At 35.3% G+C, this 27,531-nt stretch overlaps 2 long non-coding RNA genes across 4 annotated transcripts in view; one reads left to right on the top strand and one right to left on the bottom strand.

The window, feature by feature from the left end:
- Window positions 1–5,363, bottom strand: part of LOC134199359 (uncharacterized) — a 31,601-nt gene extending 26,238 nt beyond the window's left edge. Inside the window, exons 1-4 of one of the 3 annotated variants that reach the window (XR_009973817.1) lie at window positions 5,184–5,326; window positions 4,591–4,726; window positions 2,344–2,523; window positions 956–1,116 (exon numbers count right to left, since the gene is read on the bottom strand). This is a non-coding gene — a long non-coding RNA (uncharacterized LOC134199359). Of the gene's footprint in view, window positions 1–955; window positions 1,117–2,343; window positions 2,524–4,590; window positions 4,727–5,183 lie in introns of all 3 variants that reach the window. The other 2 variants (XR_009973815.1, XR_009973816.1) reach the window with 2 other exon arrangements.
- Window positions 5,314–27,098, top strand: LOC101740184 (uncharacterized). The gene is made up of 3 exons (XR_001139595.4): window positions 5,314–5,720; window positions 21,726–21,811; window positions 26,879–27,098. It is a non-coding gene; the product is annotated as an uncharacterized LOC101740184 (long non-coding RNA).
- Window positions 27,099–27,531: the final 433 nt, after the last annotated feature.

Raw genomic sequence — 27,531 nt, 5'->3', positions numbered from 1 at the left:
AATTTAAAATGTTTTTTCCAGGGTTATGGATGTATATTAAATATATGTATGTGTATAATAAAAATCTTACATTTATTTCCGTTATCTGGTACCTGTAACACAAGTTCTTTACGAACTTAGCATAGACCAGTTAACGTGGCGTGATCGTTAGTAAATATATATTTATTTATTTATTTTAACATATATAATGAAAATCAAAGTCGCAAACATTCTAAATTACCGTAAAACGATTCCGCACGGGTAGGTATCACCATCCAACTTATTTCTACCACAAAGCGATGCGTTCCGCTTTGAAGGACACCAACCAGCCGTTAATACAATTGAGACATCGACCACATATCAAGGCTATATTCAATTTGTGATGTCTATAAGCTCCGATAAAACGAATTAATACTAGACGGGACATAAGCACGTCTAGTCTTTTTTCTTCTTTATTTTTTCCTACCTAAACTGATAGCCTTGTGAGGTTATGTCAGCGTAACCTAACAAGTAGGTGAGTTCCCGGGGTTCGAACCTGACGACGTTGCTAACACTAGCCCTAGCAAGAGCAGTGCTTCGCAGAATCTACCACCGGATCGGAAACGCGACCCACTGAGAAGATCCGACGAAAAACTCAGTGGGCTGCTGGTCATTTCATCTTAACTACTCTAAAGAGTCCGGAGTTACATATCCGTTTCTTCTAATAAATAATCTGTTACTTTCATGTCATAATATCATGGAGTCTTCCTTAAATAACAAATTTTGTGATATGAGATCTAAATCTAATTTCTATTGTAATACTGGCTGTTTTTAACCGCCAAACAGGAGCACAAGCTTCAAAGTATGGTAGTATGACAAAGTTACCGTGCCGTGGTACCTGTGAGTGCTCACAATATACTTTACAACCAGTAAGGGTAAATAGGGTCTAATTTAATCCACAAATGACCCTCAACATAATTATGTATTGCCTGATTACCTCGTGTATTCACCCTCCTAGATATATGTTGATTACCCACACACTAAATCTTTTCACTCAGCATCAGATAAACGGGCCGACCCTCCTAAATGCATGTTTGTTTTTCGAAACATTATCTTAACATTGTAAACAAGGCACCGGAAACCGGTGGGAAATGTTACCTGAAACAACATTTAAATTTAGCTAAGCGATTATTCAGATTGTGTAAATTTGTAGGTACATTCTCTTATCTTCTAAGTGTAAATAAGTGGCAATCACATAGATTTAGTAGACGTTATTAAAATATGATTGTTGATTAATTTTATCCCATGGGTGTTAATTCTGTTTAATTAGATTATTAGTAATGTATAGTCCCTCAAACCCCTAAAATAATGTTACATAAAAAAGACAAAAAAAAATGTTTTTTAAGTTCATGAATTGTAGAATAAATAAGAAAAATTAAAACAAAAACGTACGGTTTATTCGCGGTAAAAGTAAAACTTGTATTCTATCTCATTGTTTCGCAGGCTCATATTTTTTTTAGATGTCTGATATATGTCTGTATCTTTTTAGTGTCTCTTATTCATTTTATCGAAATTGAAATCATAACAATGCTAAAAAAGTTTTCACTTCGGAATCAGCTGAGCCGTGCAATAACGCTTTGTTTGATGTTGCAGCTGCGTTCACGTTACGACAATTGTTATTCGTGCCTAGTTTAGTAAATGTACGTTGATTTCCCTTTATATTAGGGTAAAAATTTAATTTTTGGCCGTTTAGGCTTACGGTTAAGTTATGTTTTAAAACGGGCGTTGTTTTCACAAAAAAGTTTTTAGCAACATTTTCTGTGCGTAACAATACGTTATATTCTTATTGATTTACATACTAGTATTAAAAAAAAAATAGGGAACGATCGACGTACGTTGTAGAACTTAGTCGATATTTATACAACTATTTTTTCATTTTTTATTGCTTAGATGCTCACGGCCCACCTGGTGTTAAGTGGTTACCGGAGCCCATAGACATCTACAACGTAAATGCCGCCACCCACCTCGAGATATGAGTTCTAAGGTCCCAGTATAGTTACAACAGCTGCCCCACCCTTCAAACCGAAACGCATTAATGCTTCACGGCAAAAACAGGCAGAAATGGATGGATGAACGCAAATACCTTATTTGGTGTTTTGAATTACGAGCCAGAATATACAAGCATAAATCGAAGGTAATTTATCAGGTACGTCGATTTATCGTGGAATGAGAACAGTAAAGCTATTATGTATGAAATAACAAATATAGCTTACATACTTTATATATTTTCTTTATCCTACGAAAATGTTATCGAAAATAGAATACCAAAAAAATAAAAACGTTCGTTTGATCGTATAATCCCGCAGGCTATCGAAGATTTCTTACCCGAACGTTTCGTAAGCAAATTTAATGTTTTAGCACTGCACACCATCAATCTTTTCACAGTTTGAACGTGAACCATTACAGTCTCTTGCAATTATCCACCCGAATAAAAACGTTTTAAGTGTTAAATTAACGATATCTTTGTGGAACGAGTGCTTGTCTGACTAAGTGATTAATTCTAGCCTGAAAAAGATAAAGGATCTGCATTCAAGTGTAGCTATATGACTTATTACGCTTTTTAAGCTTTTAAATTCACAGCACAACCGAGATTATCATTTTGTTACTAATTAATGAACATACGGTCCTAAACTTAAAGATTAAAGCCTCAATCTGCGTTTTAGTATATTATAATAAAGTCATGCAGATTTTTATGAAGTACGAAGCCAATAAATCTTGGGTGTACAAGAAAATAGACAAAGTGATTGTTTATTTAACAATTATTATTAACTATGTATTTAATATAAAATGAAACATTATATGGACTATTTATCTCGATTTGCAAACTGAAAATCTCTGCCACGAATGTGCACCATTCGTAGTCACTTAACTGCGTAAATATAAACAGCCGCCATTCTTCTTCTTTACGCGCCTCAGGCGGAGAGAAAAGAATGACAAACGAGTTAAAGAATAATGGAAAGTAAATGAAAACAGTAAAATCGCTTTTGTCAACTGTTTTTCTTTTCCCATTGTCGACATTCACAAGTCTTATCCATCTCGAGTTAAAAAGGCTGAAGGAAGGTATGGTATTTCGGAAATTCTTAAACAATGATATTTTTATTATAATCATTTCATCATAAACGTGTAGGTACGAATATTATATTCGACTTGTAATTTTGTGAGAGTATTTTCCTCGGATTTAAAAAGATTCTCTGATTTTTACATTTCTTAGATATTATCACCTAAGCAACGTAAATAAAATGCTTAAAAATTAGGGCAAAAATTAAAAATGTAAATTATTCATTATTTAAATAAGTATCCCAATACAAAAACTAATGCATAATATTCTCAAACGTAATATTATTTCCTTATTCCGTTATGGTTTTTTCTAAATCATTTTGCAAATAACGACAATAAAAAATACGTCTTTCCTTTAAAGACCTTTCACCGAGCGTATTTTTTTTCGCTGATAGCCTGGGGGCTATTCTAGCTACGCCATGTCTGGTAGGTGCGCTCACGGACTCAACCTGAGAGAGTGTGCTAACACTGACCCTAGCAAGAGCAGTGCTTAGCAGAATCTATAATCGGATCGCAATCGCTACCCACTGAGGAGATTCGACGAGAAACTCAGTGGGTTAAACGAGCGTATATAATTGATCGGTAAGCCGACGATCTGATTGCTATTCTTCGGAACATGTATGTATGCAAACGATATTCAGGAAGTTGTCAAATGCTGAGTTCTCTGATCACGCTACATCATAAATGAACTAACCTACAAAAAAAAAAAATCCAAGAAATTACAATGACAAAGCTTAAGATGATTGAATGGTGATTTTTCTTTTTGATTGTTGATTTTCTTGACCTTCACTGCTGAATTCCGTGAATATACTCAATTCTCATTTCCATGTCTGTCCACTGACAAACTTTTGAGACCCGAGACGTACGCCCGCACATTAATGACAAATTTTATTTAGTCGACCCAGTGCGTGCTTTTTCCTATTGACTTTACTCGCTACACTCAGTCACTAGACCGATAGCTCTCAATTAGTAGTAGGCAGATGGTTGAGTCCATAGACAACACAAGGTGAATGCCGCCAACCATTTTGACACATGGGATTGAAGGTTCCGTCGTATTGTGTGACGACTGTCTCACCCTTTAAAGCGGAACTGCACAATAGATTTATCACCAGGAAATGTCAATGGCAGTATGCTGGTAAACTACTTCGAGAACGCTGCTATCTCTCCGCCAGTAAATCACGAAGGATCACACTCACGGAGAAACCTATTCTAGGTCACTCTGTCTATTAACTAATAATTTATTAATTGAATTTTTATTATCTGGGATACGGACTTGTTAAAGTACTTTTAAAAATTTCTAAGCTCTACAACCTTTCCTTTTGTAAGACAAATAACATCACCAATTTCCAAACGTATATAATAATAGCTAGTACATATGTATCTCGGAAAGTTAATTTAGGCTTATGATACCTAACTCTCAGATATAATTTCAGATTTTGAATTAATTATCTTGTAGAATAGCAGACATAAAATGGCTAAAATAAGCAGTAAAATACCACGTTTATGTTTCCTTACCAAGAATCCAACAACATTAAAGAGAGGATACGAGGGTTCGCACGAAGCACCCTCAGGTAAAAACCAAATTGAATTTTCCCTCGGCCAAATAGAACGGTATCGCAGAGATAAATCTCGAGCCTGCCTCATCCCGTATCTACAGAAAACAAAGTTTAATAGAAAAGTAAATAGAAAAAGTGGAAGTGAAAACACTGAATGTTCGAAGTTTAAATTTGTGCCAACCCTCTTTCGCCTATTCGATCTAACTTTTGATTCATAAGCTTACAATCACAATGAATATTTTTGTAAAACCTTCTGTTTTCTGGATTGAAGCGGGTATCTATTTGTACAAAATTTCGGTATATTTCGAATAAAATATAATTTTAGGATTGAGTTTATAAGTTACTAGACATATTTTGCAAAAGCCACATAGCATAGATGTCAATGGATGTTTACATGTTATGAAAAGAAAAAACCACTCGTAAGCGCGTTGCTTGAGAACTACAGAACTGATTTAATGTTTATTTTTTACTGATAAGGTATCCAAGGAAAGAGAGAAGAAAAATCGGAAAAAACCCCGGGATTATTGAGAGTTTCACAAATCGATCAAGCACCTTGTTATCATCGGTTTATATTGGCTATTGAATATATTGAAAATATATTGATTTCTAATCAGGATTTAAACGGAAGGTAAACCAATAGCTATTGTTGCTCACACAAAGGAAATTCTGAAGAATTAGGCTTATAGCTCTACAAAACTCCAGTATGCTTAATGAAGTTTTCATAAAATTGACATTTGATCATATTTGACAATGTGCCAAACGCAAAGGGAGGCGAGCATAATTCATTTAACTACAACTGAAGATACAAAACTAATTTAGTAACAATTCATTTATTAGGCTCATCAACGCCGACCATTTTAAAGTGGAACATTAAAGCGACATTACACCTAATGAATTCAAAAGCGCTTCGTATTTTGTGGAATATTTTTTCTTTAAATGGGTCCGTTTAATCGACTTCTTGTGGCAGCTTTAGCCAAATAAATGTATATTTTCAAGGACGTGCAATTAATTTCATTGAATGGAGGTTCTACTAAAGAAAATTGAGTTTCGATAAACAGAATATTTTAATGACGACGCTTGCAGCTGAAAGTAAGTATTGTACTTTTTGACGAAGCATGTTGTATTTTTAGGTTAGGAATATTGTGTTATTTTTTTTTATTACTTGAATTAAGTGATTTATCTATCATTAAATTTTGTATTTTAATAAGTAATTATTACTTGTTGTAACTATTAAATGAACACAGTTTTACAATTCACTGCTAGTAAGGCGTCTTGTAAGCTTGCACGTGTAGATAACATCTCCCTCTTTATTTTATTTATATATTGTTTGGAGGGTGGAACAGCCGTTACACTATACAACTGAGATCTAGATCACCTGTCTCAAGTTACGGGTGGCCGTATTCACGTAGTGATGTGTATAGGCTCGGTAACCACTAAGCGCAAAGTGGGCCGTTAGCACGTTCACTCATTTAAGCACTAAATATTTTTAATGAATCATTACTATGATGAATCAAACTAAATCTTACCGAATGTTAATCTCAAAGCTGAGTTAGGGTTAAAAGTGGTGGTCTGCTCCCAACGTCTACAGACCGTCAAGTTTCACATACCCCGTATGCTACCTAGGCGCGGAAACCTCGTAGGAGCTTCTAAAAGCTACCCGAAAAAAACGGGTTAAAAAGAGGTAAAATAGTCCTACTTTTACTTTGAGATTATTTGTTTTTTTTAATACGCTTTTATATTTGTTGATATTGGGCCATAAAAATCGTTATTATCATCAGAGATATCTTTGACGACTGCCAATAATGAAAGCTTTCCAAGGTCGTAAATTAAATCGATCAGCATTAAACCTCTTTATCGTTATAAATATTCAACATTCTATAAAAAAAGAAAATTAACAGAAATCGAGTTTTCTAAAAGTTGAAAGTATTTTCTACGAATAATTAAAAAGTGACCGGTTACAACAAATTTAGGACTATTTATTAATCGAAGTGCAATGCGGAAGTATCTAAGCTGCTATTTAATTATTTCTTTAAGACATAAAGTAGCTCAAGTAAATATTTGTGGGTAGAACTATTATTAGAATTAGTATTAATATTATTACTATTAGTAGAATTATTACTAGAAAAAAAAAACGCTTTTGCGTATACGTACCCAAGCAATTAAACAAAAATCAAAGTATTGGGGTATTATATTTTCAATTAGAAATGAAAAATACAAAAAGCTGTCCGTAGCCTATGTTAGATTTCGGACTTTAAATTTGAATAATTTTTTGTTGTGAGACAATTTGAATCTCATCATTAAATTATAAAAATGAGTTATAATTGAAGAGGTTTGTCGCAAGCGTTCATAATCTAGAAAGAGAATAATGTCAAATCAATTAAAAGTTGGACTGTCGGGCATAGCGCCAGTCTTCGCCAAAGTTGATTCATTAGTATTGGGCGCCCCTGCCACCGACTGCCGGCGATCAAGTATTTCACAGCATTACCAGTTATCTGCGCCTCGCACACATCCCGATCTAAAACGAACTTATGCTTCAGGATTCACGTTTTCATTTGAATTTAGGATACAGTGTCATTAAATAGGAACGTGGAATTCGGAGATAATATGAATTTATTGCTGCCAATTTTTTATTCTAAAGTTTGTTTTAATAAATGATAGGATACATAAAATAGTAAAGAAGTTAAATGATTAAAATGAATTAAAATGTTATTATCCTTGTCACTAAACATATTGCAGATAAGTACACTGTTAGCTAATTAACTTTTTTGCACATCTAATTAAATTTTAAAGGACGTTTAAAATAAAATAAAATCTCACTCTTCCCTCAAATCTGTAAATTTTTGCTTCTATACTGAATATCTAAAGTTTGTTATAATAAATGATAGGATACATAAAATAGTAAAGAAGTATTGATTAAAATGGTATTATCCTTGTCATTAAACATATTGCACATAATAAATACTATAAGTACATCGTTAGTTAATTAACTATTTTGCACGTATAATTAAACTTGAAGGACATTTAAAATAAAATAAAATCTCACTTTTCGCTCAAATCTGTAAATTTTTGTTTCTATACTGAATATAGTATTATGTATGTAGTTTTGTTATTTAAGTTTTCGCGCATGATAATCAACCTACACAAAACTAATGAAGTATGCTAATAACGATATCTAAACCCTTCTCTACATAAGGATAAACCCACATGCTACAGTTATTAGTTCAATTTACACTGATTCGCCCTGTGTAGTAATTTGTGGGTCCCATGTTTCCTTCAATTGTCAAACCATTATACGAGTATAGTATAATGTATCTACATCTATCTAGATGTTTACGAGTGTTTTGCTTACTGGGTGCTTGACTCCTTGGGCTACGTTCCCTTAGCAAACGCAATAACATTTGCATAGGTCCCGTCAACTGCTGGCGTGCTCATAAAAGTAATACGAAAGGGATCACACTGGCGCTCCGTAATAGTGAAACTTTTCCGGGGATCAGCTAAAGTAATTCCCTTCTCTGACTTTGCTAAACAGGGCTTATTTACGGTACCAACCCGTTAGGACTCTCAGCTTTAAACGCTTGCTATAAAAAGGGCAACAGCTGACTTCGGTATAAAATTTTGCATACTTTTCCGGTGAAACAAACAATTATTGGTTTTATAAAATGTGCAGACAGAATACATTGTTATACGATAAACATTAACAATTAAAATACAAGATTTTGCAAAATATGCGCTAATAGCCCAGCGTTACAACCTGACTCTATGGGCCTTTTTCAACTCCAGTCCAACTGGACTCAAAATAATATTTATACGTATCTTAGAACTCTGAGATTGGTATAATTATAAAAATGACCTAAGTCGGTTTTGATGTATCTACTTTTTAGATGATCTATCTGATGTATCTATCCGATTTTTTGTTTGCATTTAAGTAATTTTACTTGTTTGGAAACAGTAAATTAATTTTAATTTATATGGTCATATATATTTACTTGATAATATATTGTATAATTTAAACCAAAACAAAATAAATCTATTTTAAATTTACTTCTATAAGTTAATTTGAATATCCTCTTTTTTCAGGTTATAGTAAATTTATCATCTAAGTTTCTAATCTATAGGCAGCAGTTCATTCTCTGTATTCTAATTCTTTAATGCTATAATTTTGACTATACCAAGCACCGTTGAACAATTCCTACTCTCAATATAGAATGTTCTGTTTTCGCGTGTCGTAAACATAAATAAAACCACTTTTTTGAGGTCCAATCTCGCCTTTATTTACTCGACTACGGAAACTGTAGGGTTTTGAAATGTCGGAAATAATAAATAAGTTTTTTTTATTGCTCAGATAGGTGAACGAGCTCCCGGCCGATCCGTTGGTTAACGGAGCCCATAGACATAGTTTTACAGTTGCCCCACACTTCAAACCGAAACGCTTTGCTGCTTCACGGCAGAAACAGGCAGGGTTTTTAAACCTTAAAGGCGTTTTCATTAGTATTGTTACCGTTATGGAAAACAATTATGAAAATTATTAGAATATCTATTTGTGGCTGATTTTATGAGTACAAAATCTTATTTAATTTCCCAATGTTGTAAGGCGTACAAAGAAAGATTTTTATTTTTAGTAAAGATTTTAAAATAAGAAAGCTTTTCGGTTGTTTCAACGCGCGTTATAATTAAGTACTTTGTGGTTGTGTCAGTTAAGACGGGAGGTTAATCTTATTTAATTGATAACTAAAATACCTTTCTTGTGATGTTAAAATTCATTCAAGTATGCTTAGAAATTTTGCCTTATTCATTTTAAACGATTAAATCCAATTAAATAAATAAATCTGTATAAAAATGTTAAATTGTAAATTTACTTATTTGTATTAGCTACACACCTCAAAGTAAGAACTTACATAGCTTTACGTGTTTTTAAAATAACGGTATTTTTTTCTAAGCGTGACAGAAAGCGATTTAAACAAGTGTTGGGAATCATATTTTAATATGATGGATAGCTATAAAAATATGCATGCTGTCAAAATCATTTTAATCTAAAAATTAAATTAAGTTTAGATTTATATATAGCTTAGATCTAGTTTTAGATTAGAGTTTTAATTTAATTTTTTTAAATATCTGTTGTTGAGCTATAACAATAAATAAATAAAATGTTAAAATCTCTCAGTAAAGTTGTACTCAGCTTAGTTAAGACTGCCTTATAAGCGTCGAAATGCAACGTAAAGTGTGTCTAAGAGTGCCCACGATTTGTAGTCTGTAGGCAAGTTCAGATTATTGATAATATCAATGAGGTTGCGCTTAAACTGTTTGACTGCCGGCAAAACAGTAAAAATAACATGCGTCCTTAACACTAAAATTAGAATAGCATTATTGTATTTAAATGATATGTTCGACCTTCAAATTACTTACCCTAACAATCATTTTTATTAACATCCAGAAGCATCAATACTGCCAACAAGTTTGCAACAAGAAAATATTGAGTGTATGATTATTTTGTGAAAATATTTTACCATTATAATATTATTTCTTATGCATATATTATAAAATCGCGGTCTAGCTGTACTTCTCGTTTCGTATCTATGTTTCCCGGCACCCATATCTTAGTTTTGTAGCCGTTGAATATGCTCTGTAACTCAGTGTATGCGACAGTAGTAGCGAAAGTTGTTCAACGCCACAAAGATAGAGATAAAAATAAATATAGATTTTTCCTCTGGTATTTTTGGACTTTTTTGTGGAAAATTCGGCTGTAGAAACACACACTCTCAATCCCTCATTGTTATACTCAAATTCATCTTGAAATTTTACTCTCTACGCGCCTATGTGAAGTAATAATTAATCAGCAGGAGTAGAGAGCTGTATTATCTAGGTCAAACATGAGGAATCAAAAATCTAGTTGCATTGCTTAATAATTCTGGGCATGTGATATTGATTGATTCTATCAAAGAGATGTCTAGGATGGCCGGAAACTTGAGCCGGTGGTTTCTGAAAAAAAAACCGATTTGGCGATCGATTGAGCTGACGTACGTAAGATTCAGGTAACCTGACTTGTGTAATGATGGCAATTGAAGTAAGACTTAAACAAATCTAAAGTACGATGTACCATCTATTTTATTCCACTGAAAAACAAGTTACAAATTAAGTTAGGAAGCCGAAAATTATCGGTAGTAAAAATGAATATAATACAATACAAGTTAAAGGCTTATATAACCACCGCGAGCGATTTATTCAAACGACCAATAAATATTCAAGAGTAATTAACCGGCACGCTGCGTCGATACAGGCCGAAATATTTTTCCTCGACGATTTTACGTTAAACTTCGTGAAAGTGGATTATGAAGTGTTGCTGCGTAAAATCGAGGACCTGGAAATACCTACAAAGTCGAATTTGAGTAGAAAACCGTTGTTAAATTGTTTCATAAGTACTGCTTTTGTGGTATAGCAATTCAATTAACAAAAAACACCTGTTCTAAATCTTGATTCGAAAAGAAGCTCTATTGGTTTATTTCTTGTTTTTATTTATACTGCATTCGTATTTTTTTCAATCATCCTTTATCAATTTCCACGATTACATAACAACGTCAAACAACAAATCGTGATTACTTTTATTTTTTATTCCGGTGTATGATACTATATCCGTTAGTGGGATATAGTCAGTACTGGTCAATACCGCGACTCTTTTATTACGACTGGAAAGCAATAATGTTTGTAAGGTTTGGGAAACAAATAAATGAAATCAGTAAAGTCATACCTGGCTCTAATTCTATTTTTGATTTCCCAATATAATTTTTTAATTATATCTTTTTGGCTGAAACTTTATCTTAGCTAAATACTATTTTTCAAACCAAATCTTCATTTTCATATCAAACTATTTCGCAATAGTTTTAATCTTTTTTTTTATCAAATAAAATTAGTGACGAATCATAGATATTTAAAGTCAGATATAAAGCAAACAAATCTGTTCAACACACGAATGATTGCCCTAGTTCAATAATATCATAGATAAATTACAATTATAATTTTTAATTAATAAAAAAATTATCATATTCAAATTTTAATATATTTATAAGTTCGTGTATTAAACACATAGCAACATAAAAATGTCTATGATGTTGGCTATACAAGAGCTTTCTCAATCTAAGACGAAAAGCAAAAGGATCACTTGACACAATAAGTGAAGTTTGAAAACGAAACCTCGCATCTATTCCGTCTGACGTGAGCTCAAAAGATCCAAGCCAACGTTGCCTGTGAGGCCGAGCTCGGTTATGTTGCAACTCTATTGTCCGTAGACATCTGACGTCTTCGTAGCCGGTACCTTCGTACTACGTTGACTCAGGAAAAAAACAGCTACGATAAAACTTGTGATGCTTTTTGTTTTCTTGCTCAAACCAAACTATGTCTAATCGGTTCTGAAATTTTATAATAATATAGAAGGATTTAAATTTTGTATTGTACGAAAAAATTCGGAATGCGAAAATAATAAAAGCTTTGATATTAGTTGCAATTAACAAAACTCTATTACTTAACGACAAAAAACTCTTCGGGACACGACCTTCAGCAATGAAGAAAGCGACGAAGAATAAGAAGAAATTACTTAATGTACAATACTTAATTAAATTTTAACTACATATTAATACAAGTGGCAGAACTTCTGAAATTCGATAATAGTTATTTTTAATCTAAATAATTTTCATCAAACAACCTAAATTTTATTAACATTTTGAAAATAACATTAGAGTATTATATCTTTACTGGCAGCATACAGCTCTCATATGTCCCCCCGGGGCCTTTATCTGAAAATCAAACGATCACGCGAAAAACTTCCAACTATTTCTCCGCGTTCCTGTACTGTTCAGCGTTTCGAAACTATTAGCAGGATTATTCCCAACTGGCATTGTTTGCGGCAATCTGCGAATCTGTAGTAATTGAATCGAAAAAGTCTGCCTATGTGGCTACTTGTTCAATTAAAACTTTTCAATGCACGTTTTCGTTTTACGAGATATCACGAAAAAGCCTTTGCGTGAGAACCTTCATTAACACAGTAAACGTGTAAAGCATCCTAATTTTAGAAGATTTCATAATTTTTTACATACTATTATAGTAAATAAGAAGTAACCTTATTGACCTCAACGAAACGCCTTCCGTTGCTTAGTACATGAAAGTCTCACAACCACGTAATTAATGACTACTTTTCAAATCAAATCGCGCCGCGGATTGTGTCGCTTCGGAAGCTTTTAATTTGATTTGACAGTTATTTTGACCATTCAGCGCAGTATCATAGACAATAACTTTAAAACATGGCTTCGTACCCGTGAATATAAAAAAGGAGTGTTTTTTTTTTATATGAAGTATCCTTTTCTTTTATACCTGAAAACGTGTATGCAAAATTTCTAAATTTTTTATTTAGTATTCAAAACGTGAAAGCGTAACACATGGCATTTATACGTAATATTAAATGTAATTAATTTCGGGTCAGATCCACTTAACATTTTTTTTTATCATTTGTTTCATTTTCAGTGACTTTTAACATAATTTGTGTTGAGTAACATTATTAGATTTACTCAAAGATTTTTCGTTTGGTCCGAAAACTAAAATAGTATAATATAATATATGATTTTGTCGTTCCTGTTACTAATTTTTTTTTTCATATCTTAATTCATGGTATATTTCCATCGGAGTGTTATTCATAATAGAACATTTATTTTCACTCTCCACGCCACGTAATGGACGAGGTTAATTAAATGGACGTCGGAGACCTCCTCGGCAATCTCGTTTATTAACTTTTAACAAACAACCAGATTTTCGAAATGCGTGTTTTTTCTATTTTCTTGAACATTTAAAATAAAAAAAACTCATGCATGTGTGAAGATTGCCTTTGTACATAACATTTAATTTTGTAATTTATCTTTGTAGAAATGTTTCAATGAAGAACACATGATTAATTTTGAAATATCACCGCTATACGAGAAATTCATAAAGGCCGCTCACTACATATAATTTCAATAGCATATGTATACACACTTGCGCAGGCGGGTACCAATTTTTTCTAATGAAATATGTACTTAACAAATATTCACGATTGACTTCCACGGTGAAGGTATAACACCGTGTAATAAAAATAAAACCCGCAAAATTATAATTTGCGTAATTACTGGTGGTAGGACCTCTTGTGAGTCCGCACGGGTAGGTATCACCACCCCGCCTATTTCTGCCGTGAAACAGTAATGCGTTTCGGTTTGAAGGGTGGTGCAGCCGTTGTAACTATACTGAGACCTTAGAACTTATATCTCAAGGTGGGGGGCGCATTTACGTTATAGATGTCTATGGGCTCCAGTAACCACTTAACACCAGGTGGGCTGTGAGATCATCCACCCATCTAAGCAATAAAAAAAACCACATGCATAGCACACAAAAACAGATTATAATTTATTACAGACAAACGAGCATCAAAAAAACTTTGGCACACAATTAAACTTTTTGCGATCACAAATTAATCATTAATTGGCACATCTGATCGCCTGCAAGACGAAAAGTAGCATGATCCAGAAAATAACCCAGTTCCTGTGTTGAATTTTCTGCTTTGTTAGGTAGCGCTTCCAAAGTTTTACGAGATGAAGATTTACCATTAGTATTCATTTATTCCAAACGGTGTTAAAGTTTTCACTCTCCAGCAATCTTGCGGTGCAATCGAAGTAAAGTATTGACTGAAAGCGATTTATTGTTTTTCACTAAATAATGTGTTTTATTTCACTTCAGTACGAATATTACTTTATTTGATTACATAAAAGTGAATGAGCTCTAGGCCCACGCGGTGTTAAGTAGTTACCGAAGCGCGTAGACATCAAAATGTGAATGCCGTCACCCATATCGAATCCAGAGGTTTATGTTTCAGTTGTGTACGGGAAATCGCACTCTTCCAACCAAAACGGAACTGGCTCGCGTCGGAAATAGGCCCGGGCTTTCAATGCGGCGTACCAGTAATACGCAAGTGTATAAAATTTACGACCTGGATTTTCATAACACGTTATTCAATCATTGTGAAAATCGTTACTGTGAACATGTGTCAAATAGGAGTTTCACTAAAAAAGATGATACTTGTATTTAAACGCGGGCTTAGACTCATCAATCGGTATAAGTAAAATCCAGGGATCTTATCCTTTAGGCCACGACAATTTCTAAGAATTCAGTTTCAGAGTAAAATATTTAATAATCATAATATTATACACTTTATACAATTGTCATCTGTAGACATACAAATATAATTTCTATCTACAGTTATTATTGAAGAGTAGAAACGTGTCCTTCTTTTGTTAACTGACTTAAGAAAGGGATTTCTTAATTCAACTCCTTTTTTTATGTGTACTTTATTTTAGGTGAACCCTGAATTTTGACATATTTTTATTTTATTTTATTTGAAAGGTTTTTCTTCTCGTGTAATCCCATTTTAATTTTATCATGATCTGACCAGTAGTTTGAGCTTTCCTTAATAACGCATATTAACTTGCCTTCGCCTACATTGATGATATCCACATTTTAATTTTTTGAAGACGATTTTCTTTTTTGTTAATTAGAAACCGACCTAACAGAGACACAATAATGTTACGGGCGTAGTATAGTGAATCGCTGTTAGTTTACAACTTATTCCGAATTATCCACCACGTGTATACGCGGAGATCGTTCGGTATACCGAGTACCGACCCCTCCGGCAAACGTGATGGGCGTTCGTGAGCAAACCTTGCCGATGCGGGGCTGGATCTCCTCCGGCTATTGATCACGACCGAATACGACAACACTAATCTTGGTAAGAGCAAAGAAACGCTACCCTAGGCGATTTATTTCAAACATATTTTACTTAAGTACTCTGCTTAAGGACCATTGAGTTATGGATATGAAATGAATGAATGAATGTTTTTTATAAGTTTCCGCTACTGTAGGGTAGGGCATAAGCGCAATCACTCAATCTTGATTATACAGATAAACTAAAAATAGATCGGTATGAGCTTAGTCCATAAATATTAAATATTACATTATAGTTCAGTCAGAATCTGCGACGTTTTGAGTAACTTGCCCGAGAAGAGACGAATTTCTTAGAAATCCATGTATTCACCGTGCGGGTGGGTGCCGGGTTCGTTCCTTTTGCAAAAAGGAATTTATACGAAGAATGCCAACGAGTTTGCTAGGTGGATGTTTAAGGGCCCCCTATCAATGCACATTCATTCACTTCCATTGTCATAATTCCGCTCCGTACATAATCCGCCTACGTAACGAGATAAAGTATTAAAGAAATCTCAAACAAAAAATCGTAAATTGCTAAGCTAAATCGTTTATATTTCACTATTGCAATCGGAACACTTTTTTTAAATGTCCATACATGTTTTTGAAATACAATGCTGCTAATATTAAAGTTTTTTTTTGTTATATTAAAGTATATCAGCAGTGGTTATCAAATAAAGTGTTGAGGAAAGAAAGCGACGGAAGGACGAAACTTTGTCACAAAGATGATACTGAAAATTCTGAATGCATGTTGAACTTACATGAATTATTAAGTACTTCCAACCCTACTTACTTCTTACGCAAAGTAATCAGGCGTCCCATTTCAGTGTACAAACAGGGTGTGCCGCTGCTATGCCAAACGAATATAAAGTCTGTTTAATAATATTTAGTACAAATAGAAATTTTACTCATATTAATATTTTATTTGAATAAAATACATTCAAATATTTATATGTTTAAATCAACGGGAATCTAGTGTGATAAAACTGCCGGTTCTTTAAAAATATTTTAAATTTTTATGATAACATTTCAGGGAGCCGAACTGGTCCAACATAATTCGGATGAAATAAATTCCTAGTTTGAAACATACTTTTTTAAATTCAGTAATGAATTACCTTACAATCTGAACTATAGACAAAATGTACTATCTAAGCTCGCGGCATCTTCATCTTTTCAATACAATTTTGCTAAATTTTTTAGTCATTAACCACCTGCCTATTCATTTAATAATTCTGACATGAAAAGCACCTATGATTATGATTATGATGAAGAAAGATTTGTCAAATTTAATTTACTACATACCTACGAGTATATGGGTATCATGAATACGATAGTTGAGCTATGAAACTTTCATGCGATACTACCGTTTTGAAACTAAGTGTTCTTACGAGCTCTTTTCTATCATTAAGCTGCACCATATTAATATTCAGAAAGATTTATACATTGCTTTAGATAGATAGATAGATCTTACACATTGCTTTAATATACAATTAACGATTTGGCATTTATCAACTCTTAACGCGACTAGTGATTAGTAAATATTGTACTTAGTTGGTTGTTACAAAGTCAAAGAGAAGAAACGGACATCCGGACCTTTAGCCACGTTTACTATCCAGCGGATACCGGATCCGTAGGAAAGGGTAAAAATCGATATATAACTTTATATATAAAAGAGAATTTATGTGTGTATGTATGTATGTTCATCTAAATCCCGAGAGCCGGTAGCCCAGTTGATTTGAAACTTTGCATAAGGACAACGTAACCACTCCGATGAACATAGTCACGTTAGTGCCTGACAGGTAGGTGGCGCTGGAAGCATATTTTTCCTACGCTCGGACTGGAATGTGACAGTGATTTTTATCTTTTGAACCATAGGTCAAATTGATATGAAATTTTGTATACTGTAAAAGCTCCTTATTCGCGCATCCTTCATTCGCGTTTTCACTATTCTCGGATAAAAAAAAGTGACCCAATTCCTATATTCACGACTAAAGATTTATTTATTCGCGGATCTAATCGGTATATCAGTATATACACATTGATAAAAAGGATTCCAATATGTAAGTATCCACCGAATATCCTTTGTTAACGCGTCGTCAAATGTACTAATGTAAAATAGGCCTTATTACGATTATGCCTAAAGTATGTTGCATTCAACACTATCATATCATTTAAATATCGCCGCTGTATTGGTTCCGCCTTTGAAACAAGTCGTCTTCGCGTTGGTCGGCGTTTTTGAGAATGTAAACAAACAGAACGAAATCAACCTTAAAACTTAATACATAAAGTATGTACTTGTTTTTTTATTTTGTCACCTCGATACGTATGACGTCTTATCATGTATATGAAATTACCAATCCCTACTCACGATTTCTGTATTCGCGGCATATTTACGGAACATTTACTCCTTTTCGATATCGAGTCGAGGGAACCCGCTCCTCCCCACGATCTCTCACAGCTGGAGTCCCGCAAGGCTCTGTCCTCTCACCCCTCCTATTTAGCTTATTCGTCAACGATATTCCCCGGTCGCCGCCGACCCATTTAGCTTTATTCGCCGACGACACGACTGTTTACTATTCCAGTAGAAACAAGTCCCTAATCGCGAAGAAGCTTCAGAGCGCAGCCCTAGCCCTAGGACAATGGTTCCGAAAATGGCGCATAGACATCAACCCAGCGAAAAGTACTGCGGTGCTATTTCAGAGGGGAAGCTCCACACGGATTTCCTCCCGGATTAGGAGGTGGAATCTCACACCCCCGCTTACTCTCTTTAGACAACCCATACCCTGGGCCAGGAAGGTCAAGTACCTGGGCGTTACCCTGGATGCATCGATGACATTCCGCCCGCATATAAAATCAGTCCGTGACCGTGCCGCGTTTATTCTCGGTAGACTCTACCCCATGATCTGTAAGCGGAGTAAAATGTCCCTTCGGAACAAGGTGACACTTTACAAAACTTGCATTAGGCCCGTCATGACTTACGCGAGTGTGGTGTTCGCTCACGCGGCCCGCACACACATAGACACCCTCCAATCTTTACAATCCCGCTTTTGCAGGTTAGCCGTCGGAGCTCCGTGGTTCGTGAGGAACGTTAACCTACACGACGACCTGGGCCTCGAATCGATCCAGAAATACATGAAGTCAGCGTCGGAACGGTACTTCGATAAGGCTATGCGTCATGATAATCGCCTTATCGTTGCCGCCGCTGACTACTCCCCGAATCCTGATCACGCAGGAGCCAGTCACCGTCGACGCCCTAGACACGTCCTTACGGATCCATCAGATCCAATAACCTTTGCATTAGACGCCTTCAGCTCTAACACTAGGAGCAGGCTTAGGGACCTCGGTAACCGTACTCGTCGAACTCGACAAAGAGTTCGCCGTGCAACCTAACCCATGAATCAGCTCGCTGAGTTTCTCGCCGGATCTTCTTAGCGGGTCGCGATTCCGATCCGGTAGTAGATTCATTCGCGAAGCAGCTACTCTTGAGCTGTTAGGTCTCCTTCGGAGGCGCTCGGGTAGCTGTTAGCAAATCCCACCCCTCCTGGCTGAGCCTTTGCTCGCCCACGTGTCCTGGTGAAACTGGAAAGGCCTCCGGGCCACCAGTAATCTTTCAATCATAAAAAAAATAAAAAAAATAGGAACATTTACTATGCGAATAAAGAGCTTTTACTGTATGTGCACGTCGCAGCCTTGGAACACCAATTAATATGGTTTTTAAGTGAAGCGAAGCGCACTGTGTACCAGCTAATATAAGTATATAATATATGTACAAATGCGGTATTATAGAAAGCTAGTCAAACCTGACCCGCTTTGCTGATCGACTGATGCTGACTGAGGCTGATTTGACTTTGATCCGCTCGGTACCGAATTTCACAGGATCACCCCCTGGGCGAATCTGAAGATTTCCTGGAAATTAGTCTAACCGGGGTGTAAAGGGAACATACACACGCCGACTTTTACACATATATATGTATGTATATGCGCACATATGTATTTGTAAAAGTGGGCCGGATTTGACTAGTTTTCTATAAATACCACATAACATGACGCTTTTTTCTTAACAGAAATTAAAGCACTGTCTTTTTGTTATAAAATTAGCGTTCATTATTAGTACTGCTTACAGAAAAAATGTTTTTTTTTAGTACACATACAATTCAAATTTAGCTAACCCCATGTCTCAAGGTGGGATCGCCACCCTACACTGTCTATGGACAACGGTAACTGCTTAACGTAACGTGGCGTGATTGTTAGTAAATATTTATTTATTTATTTAACACCAGGTGGGTTGAGAGCTCGTTCAACCATCTGAGCAATAATAAATATGTACAATATTTTATTTATTTATTGCTTAGATGGGCGGACGAACTCACGGCCCACATGGTTTGAGGTGGTTACTGAAGCTCATAGACATCTACAACGTAAATGCGCCACCCACCTTGAGATATAAGTTCTAAGGTCTCAGTATAGTACAACGGCTGCCCCACTCTTTAAACCGAAAAGCATTACTGCTTCACGGCAGAAATAGGCAAGGTGGTGGTATGGACTCACAAGGCGTCCTACCACCAGTAAAAAAAATACCGGAGTTAATAGAATTCAATCAGTATTAGACATCAGAGTGTGAATAAGTAAGAATAATACTACTACTACGAATGGCTGATAGGAAGACAATAGCAGCAGCTCGAGTAGGCCACGGTCTCACTCACGTATCATCTGATTACTGATTTGAGGTACGGCCAGTAGTAGTTACGTTAATTATTTTTTTATGGCCTTTTTTTTATGGCAGGCAGACGAGCATACGGCCCACCTGATGGTAAGTAGTCACCGTCGCTCAAGGACGTTAGCAATACCAGGGGCAGAGCCAAGCCGCTGCCTAAATTATACGACTTTAATTTTTACTACCCATTTTACCTTCATCGTGGATCATGAATACGTACGACACATTAGCTACGGGTAGATACCGAGATCACACCTGTTTCTGCTCCGACAGTCTTACATTTCGATTTGAAGGATGCGACAGTCATAATACAATACATTGAAACATGAAACTCATGTTTCGGTATTGATTTTATTCACGTGACGATGCCTGTGATCTCCGTCCAATTAACACCAGACAGGCCATTACTTAATTTACGTATCTAGTGAATAAAACACTTGTGAATTGCTCTAGTTGCTTAGTTCTCATTATTTAAACAAGAACTAAGAACTGTTTAGTAGATTCTAATTGTAATTCATAAATCATTGTTAAAAACGATTTAAAACAAGTAAAATGAAAACGATTTGTCTTGCTTTATGTTTGAAAGTTGAAGTATATTTTAACAACGTTAGCTGAACCAAATGTGACCCTGTCTCATTGAGTCGCGGAGATGCTCCCTTATTTTCGCATTGTTAGTCGAGGATCAACAGAACAATCGAACTCGTGGCATATTTGTTTACTTGTTCGGTTGATCTCCTGTGAGTCAGGGATTGATTTGTTCCCTTTAGATCTCGTCCTTGTCTTCTTGGTTGCAAGACAAAGTTATCTGTCGGCTTAACTGGGGTTACCTGAGGGGTGAATTTTTATCCGTCCTTCTTAGTATTCAAAGGAGGTAGGCTTATAATTCGCTCGAGGGTGCGACCACAAGGGGTAAAGCGCCCACACGTCTAAAGGCTCGCTCAAAGCTTCTCTTGTCCAGATCTTGTAATATTATTGTGATTACGTAAAATGTTTTCAACAATCATTACGCATTGAATAAAATCGAGTTTCGAAGTTTAACACAATTTATTTGTAAGAAAATATTGAATATAACGTAATTTAGGTAATAACTAAAAAAAAGACCGAGAAGACCACTCACCCAGAAAAATATAGAATAGAATGAGTAATATGGGACTCGCAGAACTGATACATATATTTAAATATGTTTATATATATACATTTATTGAACGTCAGTAGTTCAAGTTAGTAGGCAGCGGCTTGGCTGTGCTCCTGGCATTGCTGAAGTCCATGGGCGACGGTAACCAGTTACCATCAGATGGGCCGTATGCTCGTCTACCTACAAGGACAATAAAAAAAGACAAAAAGCAACCAAACCAACCTGGTGGTAGAACCTCTTGTGACTGGTGGTAGGACCTCTTGTGAGTCCGCGCGAGTGGGTACCACCACCCTCCCTATTTCTGCCGTGAAGCAGTAATGCGTTTCGGTTTGAAGGGTGGGGCAGCCGTTGTGACTATACTGAGACCTTAGAACTTATATCTCAAGGTGGGTGGCGCATTTACGTTGTAGATGTCTATGGGCTCCAGTAACCACTTAACACTATCTAAGCAATAAAAATAAAAAAAACATGTTCATTACAGGAATGTTTGCCCGATGTTAGTATCGAATTCACGTCTCTCGGCCCAGCAGTCAGAGGCGCTCCCTACTGGACCACCAACTCGATCAGGTAACTCGAATATTTTTGAAACCAACAAGTCGTCTAATATTATAAACGCGCAAAAAGTATACGTAAATAAATATTTAAAACAAGCACACTAGAGCAGGCAGCGATACCTACATTTTTATCGCACAGCTGAGTCATACACATTTTGCTTTAACAAATGTTTTACGAGATAAATGAAACTTGCAACATTAGCACCCTCTGCTTCGACATAACGATTACACAGCGACTGCGATTTTTCACTGTTACCGACCCCTGTTGCTCGTGGGGCAAAATTTATGAGGCGCGGAATGATTTTTCAACGTCCATAAGTTTATAATTTAATAGCTAGAGCACAACTCGAAAACGACTGAAGGAAGTAATCTTATGTCATTACGAATTTAAATTGTTAGTCATTAAACATATAGGTACCTACGTAATTTTATTTATCACTAAATTAGTCAAAAATAAAATACATTTACCGTCGAATTTACTTTTGTGTTTATTCAATACCGGATAATTGCAATTTCAATACAAAGCGCAACCTGCGTCCACATACAGCCCATTAATTGAACGAAGCCAGAGATAAATGCTATGTAATTTATTACAGTTCGTAACGAACTGCCGCAGAATAACCTTTAAAATATATATCTACAAGTAGGTACATGTAGAACATTCATTGTTCCGCCGAAATGTTTGGAAACATTTCTATATACCTATAGTATATTAGGAACTCGTGCTTTTATATTATTATATTTTAAAATTTTATGAAATCCCTTTTCAACGTTGCTTATAAGTTCAAACGACACGTAATATTATTTAAAAAATTTACATGTATTAACGGAATGACGATACTGCTAGACGCTTAATATACTGTGTACCTACTGCTATGATCTCCGATTTCACAGATTTGCACATCACTCATAGCACCACATTTGCTCATGTCATACAATACATTCCGAATAGTTCGGCAAACTGACCTAAGTAAACAGATCTATTGTCTATTTAACATATCTGGGGCGAACAAGCACGGGACACATCCGGCCGCAGGTCCCAAACACCCAAATCGAGGACGCGCATGAAACACGCTTGCAAATATTCGAGACTGTATTTAATTTGATTTACTACGACCGTAATATAATGCTTGAGTAGTGATTAAATAACGATCTTTACCCGCTCTTTGTTTCGTCAGCATCATTATGAAATGTTATGTTTCATTAAATTTTGTGAAACTATTTACTTAACATTTCGGTACGCCGTAACACGTATCCTCTGCGTGTGGTATTAATAATACCGAACGTTAACAATAGTAGGTCTTGTTAGGTACTGTGTAGGTGTGTTAGGTAATGTTTCAAACGAATTTGCCGTAGAAGACCTATTGAATATCGTAATATTTACGTAATACTTTGAGATCCATTAACGTTGGATCGGCAATGAGTGAATTTGCTTAAGAGAATGTAACGTTCTTTTTCGCTGCTCCGTTTTCGCATCTTGAAAAGAACAACTGGTCCACAGAACACTGGTCTTCTAAAGTATCCGACGGGCGGATTTTTGGGCGTAGTGTAAGTGAGCCTCGTGTAGACTGCAAAACCGAGTGGGTCAACGATCTTTGCGTGAACAATCGCTGGTCCGACGTTGTATGCGGTGGAGGTGGCACAATCTACGTGAGTGACGGTTCTCGCTCTCCTGCCTTTTCCAAGCTCTGTCTTGGCGAGGATCGAATGCTAGTGTATAAAAGTAACGAAATTGAATCTTTTTTTTTCCCTACCTAAGCTGATGATCTAGAGAGACCATGTCAGCGTTACCGGGCTAGTATGTAAGCTCACGGGGCTCAAACCTGCCGATGTTTGCTAACATGAACCCTAGCAAGAGCCGTGCTTCGCAGAATCTACCACCGGGGCGAAAACGCGACCCACTGAGAAGAACCGGCGAGAAACTCAATGGGCTAATTTGAATCGTGAGTTTAACTCTCTTTCACACGCCACTTCTCACCGCGCTTTTACTTCCAGCGCTTAAAACTAGCGACAGGCAAAGTATGCATTTCGTTTTGTCAATCAATTTAAACGAAAATAAATATATGAATCCGAACCTTACTTTCACATCACTGAAATCCTTATCCAAATGAATACTTAAACTATAGTGGAAATTACTTAAACAGAGTAAATTAATAGACGAAGAATCTATGCTTACTGTTTAATGTGATTATAGTAGGGCTTATAGTGTTGAGTTGTGATTTTATCATAGTCGCCATTTTGAATTAAATATAACTTACGCAGTTTAAGTTTTAAATTATTTTTACGCAAAAATTGTAGCTTTTTTATTCAAAAATTTACACCTTCTGCATTTTATACTGCTTTTTCATGCATTCAGCGTTTAAGTTAAACCTCTAAAATTATAGTAGATTTTACGCAACGACGAACGCAACAGAAACTGATTGATTGATAGATTGACTAACAAAGGCACTGTCCACTACGTTCGTACCAAAAAAAACCTACATAAATACAATCAAACACAATCAAAACCAGGTAATTAAGTTTTTAACTCTGACTTAAAAGTCAAAGTTGAAACCCACAATACTTATAAGACAACTATGGAATTAGCGTCACGTTTTAGCGACAATACAGACTTTTCACAAAATCAGTACGACAAAAAAAATAATGGCTACCTTATAATTTATTCGTATACAACATTAATATATATTTTCCGCTATCTTGACATGACTCATCTAGATGTACCATCAGAATTAAATAAATCATGTGAAACGGTTACAGAAGAAGACAAAAGCCCGCCTAAATCTAAGCAAAAACAAAAATACTTCTATAGACACTGCGTCTTAACGAATTATTTTATTAGATAATATATTCGGCGTGATTTAATGCTGGCAATACTGTAATTACAACACTTTCCCCCAAAATTATGTGAGTCTAAGTTTATTACTGTAGCTATTTGCGATGACAGTGCTACCCTATGTTTAATACATAATTTAGCCTTTATTAAATTATGCTTGATAATTTTAAAAAAGTAGTATTTCCTACAGTTTTCACGGGTCATAGACACCATTAAACTACTTTTAGTGCTTAGTATCTCGTTTTTTATTGTCATTAAATTATTTGCGATGTTCGAATACTTTTCTAAAGTTTTCGTGGACACGACGACTAAGTATATTTTAAATATAGCTTATCATTTAAAGCACTTTCATGAACTATCTCTACCGAAGGTTATATAAATAATACCTACTTTCAATACATATGCGGTTATGACCGATAGTTTTGTTTGACATAAAAAAACAATAGGTACTTCAACTATTAAATCAATATCAACGGGACAGCCGTTATGTAATACAATTGAATCTTCGATCTCGTGTCTCGGAGGGGATGACGGCATTTACGTCACGACCTCTTAATAGATTCATTCTCCGGTGGGCCATGAGTTCGTCTGCCCATCTGCGCAAAAAAAATACGACTCCTTCTTACATTATTATTTATGGCAATTTTTTCGGATTATAAATAATTTAATACTCTGTGAAAAGTAATTGGGTACATAAATATATCCTTTGAACGCTCGGCGAGAATGAGCCGCGCAGAGGCAGAAATCGTAAAATTTTGCATGTTCCGTACATCGCGTGACCACTCGGGCAGAAAATTTCACTTCTATACGCAACATTTACGACTTTTTCACGACGTTCCGCAAGACCGCCTCAAGCAACCATAAAATCTCACACCCTCAGGAGTTTACCAGTAGAAAAAATTAAATATAGACGAAGCACAAAAAAGACTACCTACAGCGACCTATCTTAAGTACCGTAAAACATTTCCCGGCGGCGGCATTAATTTTGCAATAGCTCGTTTGCCGCTACGGTACGGTATTGGAAACGTTACGCATTCCGTATTGAATTTACTTCACCTTAGTCCTTTAATTCTATTATTAATTAACTTTGATTTTCATAGTTAACAAAAGCATTCGTATTGTATAAAAGAGAATATTAAATATGTAACCTAATCATGATTTGAGAGGCCATACATAGTGTAAAAGTTGGCCGCAGATTTTGAAATGGTAAAAAGATATTAGATACTGTCATGAAGTCAAAGAATCTTTCATGAAAGAGCCGCAAAAATACGGAACAACTAGGACACTGACTCATCAACGCAATGAAAAAAATACCAGCTAATTTAAGCTGTGGAAAGTATGAAAATTATGTGGAACATATATATTATGTAGTCTTATTGATTCTTATGTTCATTGGTTATGATCAATCAGAAGCATAAGTTTGTGTATACCTACGACTGATATTTAAAATTTATTGTAATTGACTGCTTTTTTAGTTTTGTCAGTTTGGCCATTGTCAACATTTAGATATAACACAAATGTGGAATAGGTTACTGAATCGTAGTAACCGCCACACAGATAATCATATTTTTATGCATGGTGCGCCCCTGGTTTCACCCGCAATAAAATGCAATTTTATATTAAAACATGAAAACCAAACATTTCAAAAAAGCTCACTACTTAAGATTATTTTCGATGAACATACATATATTTTCTTATATTTAAATAAATTTACATTTCATATTGGTGCAAAAGATAAAAATCACTGCCACCAGCGCCACCTATCCGGCACTAATGTAATTAAGTACGTCGGAGTGGTCATGATCCCATTTTTAACTAAGCAAAGTTTCCAATTGGGCTAACAACGGTTACAGACATGTACATACATTCACTTTAATTTAAATATGTAGATAATATTTTTTGTTTGCATATATACGTACTAATGTGCCCGACGGATTTATTATCTTTGGTTACATTATTTTCAAACAATACACCCGTTCAACTGAAGAATTTAGATCGTACAATCGACATAATCTTGATCATGGTGTAATTTTGCAAAAAGCTTCACGAAACTTAAAAAAATATTACAATATTTTACTATTGATATTATATGCACTGCCCACCCCAATTTTAAAGAAATAAATGTTACCATGATCAAATTGTCTTTCTATTATCGAGGCGGTCGAACATGTCAGACTCTCTCGTCGTGAAACAATGAATGACACGCGCGATATCATGTTTGTACCTAATTCTATTGCTACATTTCAGGTTTCATGCGTGTCATGGTGTCATGAGTATAACGTCAACTTTCACAATGTGAATTTGACAGAATTGGCAAGCGAATGAGTGACGCGGGAAATGGAGAGAATAAACTAAACGAATTTAGAATTATTTCACCAGCAAGATGAATACCAGCTTGTTCCGTTTTATTTAACTTTGTTTTGTGTTCTATTTGACACTTTAAAATATATTTCACTGAGAAAATTAACTTCGATTTTTAATCCTACCTAAGTTCAAGAATATGTACATTGTACATACAAAAAGGTTTGAATAGGTAACACATTCTACAAATTTCATAAAATTTTATAATATATTTAGGTAAACATTTCTCTGTTTCACATAGAAATAGGAACTTTTACTGTATAAATTCCTACCAAAACTATCGACGTTAGCTTATACGAACTCATATTACCCTGGTCTGTTTGTTGTCTAAAAAACAACGAAATCATGCACCAGCAGGAAGTTCATTCATAAAATATTTGTTCTGTTAAAAGCTACAGCTGCATGGTCCTTCATCATTTATTTTAAAACGACATACACAGTATTGTTTTTAATCCGAACATATTGCAGGCGACATTTTTTCAGAAAGCATTCATAGGATGATGTTTGTTTGTTCATCGCTTGAAATTGTGAAGGATTGC

This window comes from Bombyx mori, chromosome 9 (genome assembly GCF_030269925.1).
Source record: "Bombyx mori chromosome 9, ASM3026992v2".
In the NCBI taxonomy this organism is placed as follows: domain Eukaryota; kingdom Metazoa; phylum Arthropoda; class Insecta; order Lepidoptera; family Bombycidae; genus Bombyx; species Bombyx mori.
Note: the sequence above shows the minus strand (reverse complement) of the source record. Positions and strands in the feature narration are given on the sequence as shown.